This window comes from Anopheles gambiae, chromosome 3, assembly GCF_943734735.2.
Source record: "Anopheles gambiae chromosome 3, idAnoGambNW_F1_1, whole genome shotgun sequence".
Taxonomy (NCBI): domain Eukaryota; kingdom Metazoa; phylum Arthropoda; class Insecta; order Diptera; family Culicidae; genus Anopheles; species Anopheles gambiae.
In genome coordinates this window covers 95,962,136-95,977,093 of record NC_064602.1, presented here as the reverse complement: position 1 = coordinate 95,977,093, position 14,958 = coordinate 95,962,136, and the positions used below count along the sequence as shown (strand labels likewise).

General features: G+C 46.3%; 1 protein-coding gene across 3 annotated transcripts in view; it reads right to left on the bottom strand.

Moving 5' to 3' along the window:
• The window catches only part of LOC4577789 (ecdysone receptor), a 131,650-nt gene that overhangs the window by 93,243 nt on the left and 23,449 nt on the right, over positions 1-14,958 (bottom strand). For all 3 annotated transcript variants that reach the window (XR_009766493.1, XR_009766492.1, XM_061661084.1), the window contains exon 2: positions 112-1,305. The gene's annotated coding sequence lies outside the window, so the exon portion shown is untranslated. The remainder of the gene's footprint in view (positions 1-111; positions 1,306-14,958) is intronic.

The window sequence follows — 14,958 nt, the reverse complement described above, 5'->3', positions numbered from 1 at the left end:
TCCCCCTCCCCCTTCGGTGCAAATGGAACAGCATGCATTTCTAATGTTCATTTAAAAGAAGTGGAAGTGAACGCCCAAGTTCATCAAGAAAGCGCTAGAACGATATCTTACCTGCAGTGGTGTGTTCTGGTTAGCGGTGACCGATGTACTCAGCGAGAAATATGGGAAATACTATTCAGCTAAAACATAGTCTTGAAGAATTGCTTTTTGAGTTGGTGGTTTACTGCTGCTGCTACTGCTACTTCAGCTACCAAGCGAACACAACACGATGGTTATCTGTTTTCTTACTCTATGTTGCACACTCTAGCTCGATTTGCTTTCGTATGTTTTAGCACTGTAATCACTCGTTTCCGTATTTTACTGCTTTCTTACACGTAGTACACATCCACTGCTACCATTTGCATGTATCTCTAACACTAAGGAAACATTTACTTCCACACTTTAAAGAAATATATTTCACAAACAGACACACATGTACATACGCACACACAAACCATGGGGGACACAAACTGAAAACGTCGCTGCAGTCGCTGCGTCACTTCACTTTCTTTCTTCCGATTTCACTACTTTCGAGTCGCGATCATCGAAACCCGGACCTTTATTTACACACTTAACTGACTCACTCACACACACACTCGCCCCAAAAGCACTCTGGCGCTGGTGGCTGGGCTGGCCAAGGTTAGATGCGCGTCTGCCGTAACCAAACTGCTTTTTTTTCTCTCTTTTCTCCTTTCTGTATTTGTTGTTTTGGGGGATTACACATTTGAACCACTCACACACACATTTCACCCTTCAAACGGAGCACCTCGCACTCACTTCGTACCTGGCGCGATCGACAGCTGCTGCAATCGCAAACGATCCTACTGCTGCTACTGCTGCTATTTCTCCTCCATTTGGTGGCTGGTCGGTGTCAAGCAAATCTTAACGACTTTTCTCCCGATTGAGATGATTTCCTTTCTTCTTCTTACTCTTATTTTTTCTTACACTACTCCACAATTTTCGGCCACCCTGTGCTGACTACTTCACCACACCACCAGCAGGCTCGTGTTTTGGGTACGATTGGTTGACGTTGAAATATTTGGGAGCAGCAGCATATTGGTTTCACTTTTCTACACTTTTCACTTTTCTTTTCGTTTTCCTTTGGCGGGAGTTTCTTCTCCCCGATCTGGCTTGTCAACACTACTGCTGCCACTCAGATTTCACCACCTTGTTTTCAATTTTCACATTTTGCACACTTTTGGTGTGGTATTGCTTTTTCCGCGACACTTTTCTGGCGTGCTAAGGAAGAGGTGCATCGCATTTGCTCTATTGGGAAAATAGAAAATAAGGAAATATGCAACTAATTATTTACAGGACACTGGTACCTAAACCTAGCTCAATAAACACGAAAAGCAATTGTGTCATTCTAACGTAAAAGAAAGAATTTTACACAGCAAATGTGCTCTTTGTTCATAGTCTTTTCACAGCAAGCGTCTTCAAGTCTTCCGTTGGCACATTAAACTTAACACTCCAGAATTGTGCTCGCTCGTAAAAATGACCTGAAAAGAAACAAATAAAACATATTGTTAATTGTTTTTGCTCATTTAACCAATTTAATAAAACGTTACTTAGATATTTCCTTATCAATATAATCAATATCTAGCTAATAACGAATCAATTCACCCTAAAAGGACCTTGCACCGATTTCAATCTCAAATCAATCTTCAAGGTAAACCTTACACATAATCGAATTACATCGGACTGCTCCTCCACAGTGAATTTACTCGATTGCAGAAACTTAAAATGTTCTATCAAGAGCATCTCATCCACACCATCGCTTTATCCATGGCGTCCGATACCCAACTTCCAGCTCAATTTCTCCACCCCAAACACGACACACTTTCGCTCTCAAGGTCGTCCGGAGCAGCTTTTACTCTGCAGCTTTCCTGTGGCACTATATGGCAATCGTTTTATCAAAATCGAGGACAGCTAGTCCCGTCCTACCCCCGGTGCACATCACTCCAGTCGATAAAGGGCGATTGCATTCCAGCGAGCGAATAAGAAAGGAAAAAATGTAAAGCACAAGACAATCCAATCCTCCAGAGAGCAAAGGAGTCGCTTGATTCGATTTCAGTTCCGGCGCGATATTCTAACGCCAAACCCCCGTACGAAGAGCTAGACGATGCTTGCACGATTCTATTCAACCTCACCTCACACCTCGATGTCGCGCGCAAGAACCTTCTGGACCAAAACCGCTTTATCTTAACTAAAATCCTCCGCTCAGTCCGAGCGAGCCATTCGCACCGAAATCATTTCATTCCAACACTTTTTGTGAGCTTTTTCCCTTCTGCAAACCTGAGTCGCCTTCGTTCGCTTGACACAGGAATAAAAGTAAAATATGTTAGCTCCCGCTCCCCCTACCATCGTCACGACGACATCGTAACGTTAAACGTGAACGTAAACGTGAAGCAGATTACTCGATTGCATGATGAAGTAAGTTTTATGCTCTATCGCTACCTCCCTCCACACGCACACACACACGCTTTTGCCGGCAATGTTACAAAGCTTTCCGCCAAGCGGACGCTGGAGCTCGCCGGGCGCGCACACAGCACACACAAAAGGTGCTAAAATTTTACGTTCATTTACATATAAATTTTTAATTCACTGTCAGCTTCACGTTGTGCGCTCGGTCGCGTTTTTTTGGTAAGGAGTTGGCAAACACCAGAAATAAACGGACCAAAAAGTGATAGACGCACGCTCTCCCCTCCGGGTGCTGCACGCAGTGTTAGCTTCCCCGCTGGAGACACTCATTTAAATACATTTTTAATGTGTAAAAGAACACCAACCAAAGACAATTAAAAACGCGGCCAGCTAATTCACGGATTGAATAATGTCCGTGTGTGTGTGTACGATTCCAGCGATGCATGCGAGTGCAAATAATTTGAATCTCCAAAGCGGGAATAATTAGCTTTTTTGTTGTCGGTACCGGAAACTAATTGGTATATCCTTTACCTTTCTCTTTAAATTCGTCGGAATAATTCATTCACTATAACGCTGAAACTATAAAAAGGTTGTCTCATAAATCATATCTTCAAATAAAAAACATCAAACCAAATATCTATTTCCAGTTCAACCATTAAATCCAGCGAGTGAGAGATAAAAAAAACACAAATTTCCCCAAAAAAAAAGCCCAAAACAACATACATCATCAAACAAATATGACAAACATTCAAGATAGCGGCTACCAGGCGAGCAACAAAAAAAAACACCTAAACTCTCTTCCAATAACTCGTAAAACTCTGCCAGCAGATGCATTCCGTAGAAGGTGCCAATTTTTCTCCAAACGAAACTCCCAAAACCCACGATCGCATTGAACGTTAGAACAACACTCACAAACGGCCACAACAACAACAACAAAAAAGCAGCAAGCTCCACCAAAGAAACACAGATAAGAGCTGGAAGCTACAGCGAAAAGCCCGTTGTTCCTGTCCAGCTCGTTCCGCGATTCGCGAGACGCTTATGCTCCCAAGAGGCACCAACAGCATCACACCAACACCATCATAGCACCAAGGCACGCTACGCACGTGCGAATCGAGTGACGGGGCTAACTGGTCGAGAGCGCGGTTGGTTCTTTCCCCTTTCCCAAACGTACACCCTCCTTTCTGGCCAGCCCAACACCCCCTCCTTGGGCTGTGATTCGGGGGTCGCTAGGTTCGAATGTTTCGCCAAAGCGGGAAAGGGTACCGCGCGCCGGGGCGGCAGAAAAACCGGTTCCCGGTTGTTTTCTTCTACCGATCGCGTACCGCGGGCTTCCAAATTTTGGCCACTGGCCACGAAGCAAGCAAAACAGTTTCTTGGCAGGTTTTGTTTTTTTTGCTGAGCAGCCCACGAACCATAGGGCGAGCGGAAAATACGCTAAGCATTCGCAACAAAATTCGCCACACGGGATTGTGCCTCGGGATGCCCCTCGATTGGACCTTCTTTTATTCTTCCTTTTTCAATTCGATTCCACCAGCGATTCCCCGTTCCGTTTGGTGCGAGAGGAAGGAAAGTTCTGCAAAGGGAAACGTTTTCTTATCCCTTTTCTTGTCCGTGGCTGTGTTTGTGTGCTGTTGCCGTTTGCCAAATTGACCATTCTTGCCCATTCCTTTGTGGGCCTTTCTATTCCTTTCCATCTTGAGCATCCCAAAAGCGCATACCGACGGGTTGGGTTCGCCAAAAAAAAAAGATTGGAAGTTTTGGCAACAACCAAAAACGCGAACAAAAAAAAACTTCGTTACGAGACACCCAACAGCAAGCAATTGCAAGAAAGTGAAATGGATGGCTGATGATCGAGCGCCCCAAAAACGGGTTTCCCCATCGGGGTCCGAAGTTCGTGGAATTTGAGATGTTCTCGTCGTGATAATTTCCAAGGGAAGCTCCTTTTTTCTCTCGCGCTTGGCACTTGATTGCATTTTCTAGACCGCCTCTAGACTCCTGAAGAACCGAAGAAGACTTCATTCAGAAATTCCCAACAGCCAACGTAACGGAGCTGCTGTTCGATTCCTAGAACGGAACGGTTCTGTAGTGCGAACATTCTTGAGCTGAAGGACTGCAGATATCCTTTTCCTTTCTACAAATCTGCAGATATTCACTCAATGAACGAGCTACCTGCACAGCTGCAAGCTATTGTCTATTCCAATCTCTTCCTATTTTCTAATGGTAGATGTCATTTAACTCCAGACAAATGTTTCTTGTGCCGTGTGTGCCGTTCTACACACGTTTATGACGTAATTAACCCAATAAAAACGAACACAACACCAACACGCTGCTGGTCCCTTGTTAAACTTTCATCAAACCGAAGCAAGTTGAATGACTTCTTTAATCATAAAATCTCGCGTACAGTGCTGCTCGCTTTCCGTTTCTCCACTTCCATGGCCCTCTAACGTCCCTGGTGGACTTTATGCATACTCCCAGCTCCCAACCCCAGGGGAGCTGGGTCCATTTTCGGGGCCTTATCCCATTTGTCATTTCAAACACGCTCAACCGCTCGCAGCTATACAAAACCGAATATCCGTTTAATGATTTTAATGTTGTTTCCCTTATTTTTTTGTGTTAGTTCGTTTCCGTATCCACGGCCACATTAACCATCCCCCTTGTGAGGGATGGAATTGAGACGACAGAGCAGTAGAACCGAATGAAATGGAATAGTTTCAAGCTTTTGCTGTACGCGTGCTTTCGTAACTTTTTTTTCGTGTTCATCCCACCGGTATGTGATCGTTTGTGGTAGGTTTTTTTTTGTATTCCCAGCCAGCGGAGCAGCTCCATTTACCGACCTCTAGCTGAGGGTGGTGGCAAACGGTTTCAATACTTGCTCAGATAGTGTGACAACAAGCACCGGCAACCAAAAAAAAGCTTGCACCCAATTTGAAATAATGAATCATTCCACCGAAAAAAGGAACACATCCATAGCCCCACTCATAGCAAGTTGAGAACTTCCATCGAAAAGCACCGGAGAGTGACGAATGAAGAGTCATTGACATAATTAAAAAAATAACACTAACTCTTTGCCTGTCCATACCACAGTACGGACAAGAGTGCGAGAAGCACCACTAAAAAAGGTCGCTTAAATTCTGTTGCCCATGTAGAGCCGCAAAACTGTTCAAAGTGACGTTTTAATCATCTCAGTGATTGAGCTCCATCAATGCCTTGTACTGCCTTACAAAAGTAACAAACGCACACGCACGACTTTCCAACAGTACACGCGTTACTTGCTTCAATTAAGTAACAACCACCGTAAATCCGATACAGTCACACGCCGGCCACCAAAACAACACCACCAACATATCGATTCCAACCAACACTGCACAACGGTAGATAATATCGGTACATCGGTTTGACCGATTGGTCCAGTTTTCCCGACCCCTACGACTTTGCCAAGGCACTCTTCCTCGCACACACACACACAAACACACTCAGGTACAGCAACGAAAATTGGAACGTTTTTCCAGCACGATACACCTCGTTGCGCCGTACCCCAAAAGCTTCCAAAGTAGAATAGCCCGACGATTAAGCGTACCGAATCCACCCAACATAGAAGGATCTCTTGCTACCCCATAAATCGGAACATTCCCTCCAACGTCTTCCGACTCGTGCACAACACTCGTGCTCTTTGATTGATGTAATGAGTGGAAGAAGAGAAGCCAGAAGCCACACCACCGATCGACACAACGCCAGCAGCTCTTCGACCGCTGTGTTCTAATTCCGAGGTGATAATGATACGCTCAGCAAATGTGATAATTACTCTCTGGGAGGGGTGGTGTCTTTCGGTACGGTTCATAGCAGCGGAGCACCATTCCATCCTGCCTGGGTGTGCCGTAATTGCTTCCAATCAGTAGTTGAAAGTTACACAATGCTTTTGATGCACCAGAGTTTGGAAGTTTTTCATATTTACTTCGTTCGATTGCGACGGGTCGTCAGGAGGAGCAAAGTAGAGCGACGTTTAGTACCGTAGATCATCAGAATTGGTACAGAAGATTTGGATTTCATGTAAGATTCCAACTTCTAGCTACCCCGGAAAAGTTTGAACCTTTTTAATGAGGCAATCAAACACAATCGAGCGGTAAAGCTTAATCGCTGAAGTCTTCATGCATATTGTAAGATATATTGTCCATGCATCTCTTCCACCACCAGCTCCAATGAAACAGGTCCAAAACACCATTCTACATACCTCAAGGTGTAATTCCTAATATCCGAGTTCCACACACACACGCACACAAACCCCTATCGGCACCATTCTAATCTGAAAACTCCCACGTGTTCCAATTGCCCGGCAATTCCACCGGCCAGCAGCAGCATGCAATTATCGATCTTTTGCTACCCTCCAATGCTCCACACCTTCCTACGCCGTTATTCTGTTCCGAGCTAAATTTCATACCCGGTAGTAGGCAAGTCGATCGGCAAAAATTGAAGCCTACTTTTTACTTCTACCGATGTGAGAGCTTCTGTGTAACCGATTCTACCTACCGATTACCGCTACGGAAGCGGCTGGTGGGAAGTTTTACCCAGTCTCAAAGGCGCAAAGATGCAGTTATTCAACTGTAAACAACGTTCAGCAAAATTGTGTTACAAGTGCGCACTGTTATCTTTTTCACACTTGCAGCCCGATTGAGCGATTGTGTGAAGAAAGTGAAGAGCCCCTGTCCCCCCGAGACTCCTTCCTTCTCACTAACGCTTTGTTAGACATTCTTTTAGACGGCTGCAAACAACAACAACAAAAACCCCCAGAGGGCTCTTCTATTAAATGCAACGCAGACATTCGACACCCCCGTTCCTCGCGAGACAAGGCCACGGTTGGTGGTGTCGAATGTAAACCGTCGGGGGCAAATGCGCACGCCCAAATGCATTTCGCAATGGCCGGGCTTGCAAACCGCGCGCACCACAATGAAGCATGCAAAACTGTGCTTGATCGTGCTGCGAATGTTCGCGAGATCCCCTTGCCCTTTACCCAACGCCAGACAACTTGAAAGGGTTAACAACTTCGTAAAGGTTGCCCACCCTCTACCTCTACCACTCATATATATGTACGGCGAGAATCGGCGCAAAAGTTGCCGTAATGCAACTCACCTGCCCCACAGACACAAAGGTCAGTGTGAAGCGTTAGTCAATCGGTGTGTAAGGTTAAAGTATATGCACACAACGACGATACAATCTTCACCACAGACGTTCATTCACATTGAGGAGTTTGAAGAAGAACAAACAAACATTCAAGATAGATTGGGCTGCACTGCAATTGCTAACTTAAACACTCAGCAACCTTTTACATTACTTAAACACTTCAAGATACTCACAATACTTAAGCGTATGCAATGCCCCTTCTTACACTGTAACAATATCCACCACCCAGCCAAGGTCCGGTAAGGTGCTAAGAAACAAAGTAATCTCAACCGATACTCCACTCAGCACCGCCGTTCACTGCCAACTGTGAGGCCTGGCGAAAGTTCTACAATCAGGCTTCAACCGCAGGTCTCAATTACAGTCCTAACTTCGGAAGTACGTGTCAGTACCCGTTTAAAACTACTTCAGCAGGACATCTAATCACCATGGCAGGAAAAACAAACTTCCTTCAGATACGACGGTGGGCTTATTTTGTCTAAAATTACTGCCCCATGAATGAACCAATTCCAAAACGATAAATCCTCACTTTATCAGACGCGTGACGATTGAGCTCAGCGTGTGCGATGTTTTGTGACATCTCTACCCAGCCTAGACACCATCAACCTTCGGCATATGACGGGCACCAGCTGAAGCGTGTCCTATCGCGCACAAGTTTTCAACCGAAACCGATGCACGATCGCAATCGAGACGCCGTGCAAGGAACGCATTCCTTCGATGAGTTGTTATATCCCCCCCCCCCCCCGTTTGTAGCAGCACATCGGTAAAAGGTTTTATCAGCACACTTACGAAAGGGTACCACCGCCACCACTACTACCTCTATTATGTAATGGGCTGGCAATTGGCCTGGGCTGAGGAACGAACGATAGGAAGTGGTTCAACCATTAGCTGAACGGTGTGATAAGTGGGGTACGTGACTAGGCAGACAATATATGCTATGCCGATGCACTTGCCGTCGACTTGCGGGTTTTGATAGTGACGAAGGAAATTGTTAGAGATAGAGCGATGGTTACTTATGCCACCAATATGGCCGCTTTGGTTGAGCTCCACATGCAGATACTTTATAAGACCTATCATATACTACTGTCCTAAATAGTTTATTTGCAAGATGCTGAAGTTTTTCATTCGTTTTCAAATAGAAGATCGGACTCGTACCAACCCGAACCCGAGAATACGGCGGACAGTGGTGACATTGAAAACTTACAACCACTTAACGACCGGGTACATCACTGCAAATACTTGACTGCCTGTTTGCCGCGGCGAACACAACCGGTTCAACCAACGGACGTGTAAGCATGAAAGGTCCACATTCACGAAAGGAAGGGCACACTCTGTGTGTTTAACTCCGGCATAGTATACCCTTCACACGGTACCAACTATAGCCAATAGTGTCGCTGGAGTGCGACTACACCAGCGAGCGCTCGGCTTGGCCGGTGCCTATATCTGCCGCCCATCATCCATAAATACCTCGGCGCGAGAAGTACCGTAAACAACAAACGCAGTCTTTATGACAAATTGTCTGAGCAAACACTGCCAGGAGCACGTAGATTCTGACCGTTATTAGTCGCCATTTGAAGCTGTCCGACATGCTTTCGCTTCATGCAAATCGCGAAAGAGGGGCAGATGCGTCACGTAGTGAACTTGAACGTGGAAAGTGCGTGATTTGAAAATAAAATACGCGTCTTCAGACGCATTCTCCAAGAATGTTTTGACATTTCTGAAATTTTCACTTACTAGAAGTCTTTAGGACACGCTTACCTAGCTACAGATACTGTCTTAATTGGAAGGCAACTTTCATCTGTACGTTCTACCTAAGTGCTATGCTATTCCTGCTGACCTCATTCTCAGCATTAGTGCTACATCTTCACCCCCCACACACAAACACACACACTCTCCTCCACATAGGCAGTGTATTGCACAGCCATTAGAGCAACGGCTGAAGCACGTCGGACAAAATCTAACGGCAGACAAAACAGTCACCAGGCGTGACGACGGTCGCTCGCTCGTCTGCAGGATGCAGCTCCAGACGAAAAAATTGATTTTGCTGCCTGCCAGCACCCACCACGACAGATCCTACCGGCAGACGCACACCAAGAACAACACAAAAATCAATCATCATCTCGCGCATGCTGCTGCTGCTGTTGCTGCTGGCCTCATTTTGCTAATGAGATACTGGGGTGGCTATTTTTACGCAGAATTTGGATGCTTCTTCCTTTGCCAAGTTTTTTGTTCTTTCTCTTCTTGATGCAACCACCACGCACCAAAACACTGCCTGCGTTTGAATCGCCCGACATCCAAGACACCGAAAGAAATTAGGTCTAGTCCAATTTAATGGCAGTATCATTGCCGAGTCATTAAGTGAGTTTGTTTGCCTTCATTTCTTTGGGTTCGGTGCTTTGGTCGCCCCTGCCTGATGAGTAAGCTTCTTGATGGATAAATAAATGTCGACCCTATGCGGGTGTCATTTGTTTGCATTTGGCCAATGTGGGTAGAGGTGGTAGAGCCGTTATGGACCTGTCTTCCCCCCTGCAGACATTAAACTACATAGACAATTATTTCAAATCCAAGAAGGAAGAAGCTTCGTTAATCCGCAAGAAATTACAAGATTACTTATTACTGCACAAATATAGCTCGTTTGAGGAGCAAGTTTGGCGAACGGCAGCAACTAAACCTTCCTTTGTCACTCAATCGACTTACCACTTCTTAAATCACGGCGCTCTTGCGCCAAATTTCAAACATGCATTTACCTGCAAGTGGAGAACAGAACACACAATAATCGCTAACATAAATCTTGGCCGACTGTTCACCATAAATATAACAGCTTCTTGAACCTCAAACTGTCCCACAAATAAGCCCGCGGCGGCGGCATGTACATTTCTTCATTTTCTGCACCCCCGAAAACAGAGATGCGTTAGGCCACAAGTCAACCGGCCTGGTCATATATTACACCCTTTTTCGGTCAGTCCATCGGACGCGCCGAACCGCATTTCGAACCGGGCATGCCTTCCGCAGTGTTCGAAACTGTTCCGGAACTGCTCAGCCTTTGTGTTGCCAAGCGGCGGACGAGACCCACCCAGAAAGCGAAACCCTCTTTCCGGCTAGCAGTGGAAATTTATTCCATCCCCATTATGCCTCCCAAGTGCAACCGGACCTCGGTGCGGGAAAAGTGCAACGAGGTCTCGTTTTCTCATCTTGCCGCTGGCATTGTCGCCACCGTCTGGGCCTCACTGGCAGGACTGACGTTTGACAATGTCGCCGTATTCTTTCGGATACTCGGGTCCCGTTTTTGGGAGCGTAAGCTTTTGGCAACTGGCACCGATACGTGCCGTTTTCGTCGTCTATTGTGCTTTGCTGGCTGTGACTGGTTTATTTTGACTCGTGCGAGCGCTTCAACTTTTTTTTATGTTGTTCTCTGCGTCCATTCGCGTCATGTTTCGTCTTCGACAGCTCGGAATGTTCGCAATCGGTTCGGTTAGATTTGTTATTTTATTTTGCCTGTTCACCATTTCCAACACCAAACGGGCGGTCGGCCATCTCCTGTTACCCACCCTCCCTATGCCCCGCGTTCTGTTCCCCATGCAGTCGGTTTCGTTTTTCTCTTTCCGTAAGTCACTTTTTTTTTTCGGGAGAGCACGGTTAAGGTGAACGAAAACGAAACTTATCGACAATCGGGCGACAATCGGCGTCGTCGTCGTTGCTGTCGGGGGAGCTGATATTGCAATATTTTATTTATTTTCTTATTTACTTATTTCTCGTCTCTGTGCCACCCTTTACCTCGGTGTGTCGTTGAGCCCGTGAGGGTCCATTTTGACTAAAAACGGACGCTGGCAGAGCAACAAGAAATTCGAAAGAAGAAGAAACGTAAAAAATGCCAAACAACAAAACAAAAACTGCCCACAACGACGACGACGACGACACCGACGGACGACAGCGACCATAATGTTTTGGGCCAATAAATTCGAGACAGTACTACGTTTTGCGCCACAGTCGGCTAACGGACGGTAAGATGTGAAAACGAAACTGGCAAAACAACAAACCAATCGGTCCAGACACGCGGAAGACGCCACGGAGAGCGTAAGTAAACCGATGGAAACGTTTACGAGTATGAAAAAAAACTAAACCAAAGCAAAGGAACATCCTACGAAATGTCGACTAAACTCTTGATTGGATGCAATTTAAAAGGAACCACTCGGAAGGATATGTACTTCTTATTACGTCACGATAACTGTCGATGCGATAAACCGAATGACAAGCCTTGCCAATATTGGGCTGTACATTTGATTTTTGGCTAACATAAGCATAGTTTTTTTTTTGTTCATCCTCTTTCCTTCAATCGAGTCTATATGCTGGAGCAAGGAATCTTAGATTGCTCCAACTCCATCGAAAGCGATTGCAAATGTCACACAGCAGGCATGGCTGACGCGAGATGGTATGATGGCCCGGTTTTGCCCTTATCCAGAGAGACGGACTCAAGTTTCATGCCTCTTGCCAATGAACCAATGAAACACGTCACACACACACACAGCGCGCGCCGTCGTCTCGTAATCTTTGTGCTCGTTTTTTTTCTACTTTCTGGTGTGAGAGACGAGCTTTAGCAACACAATTAGCATAATGCCGGCCGGGGCGTGATTGTTTGGCTTGATGGTATTATTTATTTTAAGTCGAACACTTAAATCAAACTCCCTCTTCGCGGCTCAGCTGCAGGACCGTACCTTTTACGGTGTTGCAAACGACACTGGGCTGGACAGTGTTTTGTTTCGGTTCGTCTGTGTTTAAGCGTGAGAAATACTCTACAGACTCACCAGACGACGTAAATGACCTCAAAGACTTGCGTAAAACGTTTGGATTGTTTTACTGCAAATCACTAATCGATACAGTGGTTCTTATATTGCTCTCAAAACGGGACTACGGGAGCAGCATCTCGAAAGTACCATGCATCAGTGCATGGGTTTGCGCAACACGCGTCACGGTTAACGTTTTTGAAACCACCGAGAATATAATGTACACTGAAGATTTTTCTACACATTTCAGGCATTTGTTAGCAAAATTAGGGGCTCCTATGAGAGACATTCGCGCGTAGTTGATATTCAATGATGGTTGTTTCTACTCATTAGGATTATGCAACGGTATGCTGTTACGGGTTGACAATACATTCCCACACGACGCTTGAATTTAGCACACACCAGGTAGAACTCTTCCGCTCATGAATATGTGTGACTCTGTAGAAGACGCTTCCAACAGTTACAGAGAGCGCAAGTTATTTTATCTTAAGCATTATTCCAAACGAAGCTTCTAGCCGCTCCTACTCCCACCAAGCACAAACAACACCCCACCAATAGATCGAACACACACACACCTATGACTGCTAGGCACACCTATTCGCCGAAGCATGAGCGCCCGCCAGAGTGCCCGCCTCATCAGCAAAAGCAGCAGCATATTAGTGTATGAAAACGGTGTACACTATCCGGCCGATATCCCCGCCCGCCCGGGACCCGGTCCGCCGTTCGTAATACGCATACGAATGAGTTTAATTAGCATGCGCTGACATTCATGCTTCAAACGAACACACCGAAATGGAAAGGAAGCAACAACAAGAGCAACAGCGGCGGCAGCAAAAAAAAACTGCGCACACCACACGCTAAAGTTTCACTATCATCGTCCGCCGGGACATCAGGGCGTGCTGCTTCTGCCTTTTCGCCCGCACAACCGCGGATCGTGCGCGAGGGTGGGTTCGTTGAACCGTTTTCGGTTAGGAAACCTTCGACAGCAGTTATAGGTGTGTGTGAGTGAGTGTGAGGTTTTATTTTTTTCAAAGGTGAAGGCATCCTATTTGCTCTTTTGTCTATGTTGTTCCAAGAGACCCCCAAAGGTAGGGTCCAATACATCGACACCACACAACAAAAAGCAGGGGTAGGAGGTTCATGTGCACGCGAAAAGCTCACCGTCTTGCATACGCAAGCAGTATACGCCATCGGTTTCGATTTCCATGCCCTATCCATGCTGGCGCGCGCATACCTTACCGAAACGAAGTAATGCCGCGCACAAATTAGCCAACTGACAGTAGGATAAAGCGCAACGAGGGGAATAATGGTATCAAGCGCTGGGGGTGGTAACAACTACACAATTAGACAAAGTAACAACCAGCGTGGGTGTGAGTGCAGCACGCAAAACCAGCCCCAGTGTGTGTGTGTGTGTGTGGAAAGTGGGTGGAAAATGCACACACACGCCGACCACCAGAATGACACGAAAATGCAATACAATACAGCCGGATGGCGTTGCAAACGTGTGTTTGGACGAACGAAACGCGCGCGCGCGCTCTCGTACACACCTGCTAATGCTGAACACACTTTTGGGTCAAGGTTAGGAGAGTGTGGACCGCGTACCCCGATGCAGACATACCGACACATGAGTGAGAGTGAGTGTGAAAGCGGTCCGTCGGTCGGTGGAAAACTGCGTTGCAAAAGCTGGAATGGAAAAACTGTCACCGGTGGTAGCGCTATTTTTATGTGCCGCTGCAGCAGGTTATCGACCGCTGCCCATACGGCTTGGGGCGGGAAAGTGCAACACTCGGACGGACACTGCCGGCTGGTGGTGTGGTGTGTCTTGCTTCACTTTTAAGGGTGGAAAGATGACCTCAGCCATACATCAGCGAGACTGAGAGTGAACCATTGGAAGACGTTTGCAGCAGCAAAATCAAACGTCGAAGAGATGCATTACTTTGTCATATCTTAGTATTTAAAATACTAAAAACAATTGTATATAAGTCTGACCAGAACTGCTTTATCGTCTCTTAAGTAATGTACACTCTTCTCGAGCTCTCATTTGCTCCAAATGGCTTCCATTTAACCTTAAATATCACCCTTAACACCGTTACTGTTTCACTTTACGCGAAAACGAAAATCCACCAACATTGCACTTTCAGCGCCACCGCTAAGTGCAAGGGCACCCGGACCACACCGGACCGTGTGCACAGTGCGTTTTGTCCCACAGGGGAACGACCAAAGTGCATTACTGGCACATTACGAGCCAACCGAGCCCGCTAGCTGAACCGATGAGCTAATCAGACTCCACCACCACGCTTTCGCAGACCAATGCAACGTTGTGTGAAATCCAATGCAACATTCCCAACAGGGGGCTTCCCACCACTAACACCACACCAATCGCTCGCGCCAACGGTTCCGTCTTGAGAAAAAAAACGGAGTGGAAAAAAAAACACAATTCCACCGGTCTGTTTGCCGGTCATTTCGCGATTTTTCGCTCTGACCATTTTGCAATCGGGCACGAGCACCGAGTTCGCTTTTAATTGTTTGTGCATCGGCGTGGTCA